The sequence below is a fragment of the Micromesistius poutassou genome (genome assembly GCF_964030765.1).
Source record: "Micromesistius poutassou genome assembly, chromosome: 9".
NCBI lineage: Eukaryota > Metazoa > Chordata > Actinopteri > Gadiformes > Gadidae > Micromesistius > Micromesistius poutassou.
The window spans coordinates 20,843,558-20,846,057 of record NC_140279.1 but is presented as its reverse complement, the minus strand read 5'-3'; positions in this window follow the sequence as shown (position 1 = coordinate 20,846,057).

Genomic DNA, 2,500 nt, shown 5'->3' with positions numbered 1-2,500 from the left:
CCTCCTCTGGAGGGTCCTAAAGACCTCCAGGCTTGGGGTCACTCACTACACTATTCAGTCCGACATGGTGAGCCGTGTCGGACTCACACGCGACGTGTTCCCCCTCCTCTGGAGGGTCCTAAAGACCTCCAGGCTTGGGGTCACTCACTACACTATTCAGTCCGACATGGTGAGCCGTTTCGGACTCACACGCGACGTGTTCCCCCTCCTCTGGAGGGTCCTAAAGACCTCCAGGCTTGGGGTCACTCACTACACTATTCAGTCCGACATGGTGAGCCTTTTCGGACTCACACGCGACGTGGTCCCCCTCCTCTGGAGGGTCCTAAAGACCTCCAGGCTTGGGGTCACTCACTACACTATTCAGTCCGACATGGTGAGCCGTTTCGGACTCACACGCGTCGTGTTCCCCCTCCTCTGGAGGGTCCTAAAGACCTCCAGGCTTGGGGTCACTCACTACACTATTCAGTCCGACATGGTGAGCCGTTTCGGACTCACACGCGACGTGTTCCCCCTCCTCTGGAGGGTCCTAAAGACCTCCAGGCTTGGGGTCACTCACTACACTATTCAGTCCGACATGGTGAGCCGTTTCGGACTCACACGCGACGTGTTCCCCCTCCTCTGGAGGGTCCTAAAGACCTCCAGGCTTGGGGTCACTCACTACACTATTCAGTCCGACATGGTGAGCCTTTTCGGACTCACACGCGACGTGGTCCCCCTCCTCTGGAGGGTCCTAAAGACCTCCAGGCTTGGGGTCACTCACTACACTATTCAGTCCGACATGGTGAGCCTTTTCGGACTCACACGCGACGTGTTCCCCCTCCTCTGGAGGGTCCTAAAGACCTCCAGACTCTGGGCTACTCGCTGCACTATTTAGTCCGACATGGTGAGCCGTTTCGGCCTCACACGCGACGTGTTCCCCCTCCTCTGGAGGGTCCTAAAGACCTCCATACTCTGGGCTACTCGCTGCACTATTCAGTCCGACATGGTGAGCCGTTTCGGCCTCACACGCGACGTGTTCCCCCTCCTCTGGAGCCTCCAGAAGACCTCCAGGCCGTTCTCTGCCTTCTTCCCCTGGAGCCCCCCTTACACACGGGATGGGCTATGTCCTTCCAACACAGGGGTCAAACGTGTAGTAGGCGAAGCCCAGAGTTTTACAGGCTGCAGACTGCTATTTTTCTTGTTTTCGGTACCCATGGTATAAAAACCCGAAAATCCCAACCCATGGTAGACCAAAACCAACCCATGGTATACTAAAGCCAACCCATGGTATACTAAAAGCTGCCCCTGGTAGACCACGGAGAAAAGACTCTGTCTGATTTTTGATTCTCTCTTTTTCTCAGAATCAGACAGAGTCCCAGAGTTAGTGCACCATGGGTTGCGTTTTAGGAGATTTACAGAAAAGACTCTGTTAAATTTCCAAAACACGTCCCATGGTAGTTTAAATGGACTTTGTGGTTTCTTTAGTTCATCCAGGCTCAGGGGGACTTGATGTTCTTGCCAGTCCGGGATGGTGGACTCTCTGGGCCTGCCACAGGACGTGGTCCTGGTCCCCTGGAGGGTCCACAAGACTTGAAGTGGTTTTTGCCTCTTTTTTCTTTCTTTTTTTCCTCAGACACACACGGACCAGGCCTCCCCCTACAACGTCCCACACCCCCAGTCCCGACCTCCATGCCTGCAGCAGACACCCAGGCACCACCCCCACATGAGGGGCCCCAGGTCCAGGCCCCGGGGGACCGGGACCGGGACCCGTACTGGGCCAGCACCCAGACCCAGACACACACGGACCAGGCCTCCCCCTACAACGTCCCACACCCCCAGTCCCGACCTCCATGCCTCCAGCAGACACCCAGGCCCCACCCCCACATGAGGGGCCCCAGGTCCAGGCCCCGGGGGACCGGGACCGGGACCCGTACTGGGCCAGCACCCAGACCCAGACACACACGGACCAGGCCTCCCCCTACAACGTCCCACACCCCCAGAGCCGGCCTCCATGCCTCCAGCAGACCCCCCAGCAACACCCCCACATGAGGGACCACAGGTCCAGGCCCCGGGGGACCGGGACCGGGACCCGTACTGGGCCAGCACCCAGACCCAGACACACACGGACCAGGCCTCCCCCTACAACGTCCCACACCCCCAGTCCCGGCCTCCATGCCTCCAGCAGACACCCAGGCACCACCCCCACATGAGGGGCCCCAGGTCCAGGCCCCGGGGGACCGGGACCGGGACCCGTACTGGGCCAGCACCCAGACCCAGACACACACGGACCAGGCCTCCCCCTACAACGTCCCACACCCCCAGTCCCGGCCTCCATGCCTCCAGCAGACACCCAGGCACCACCCCCACATGAGGGGCCCCAGGTCCAGGCCCCGGGGGACCGGGACCGGGACCCGTACTGGGCCAGCAACCAGACCCAGACACACACGGACCAGGCCTCCCCCTACAACGTCCCACACCCCCAGTCCCGACCTCCATGCCTCCAGCAGACCCCCCAGCAACA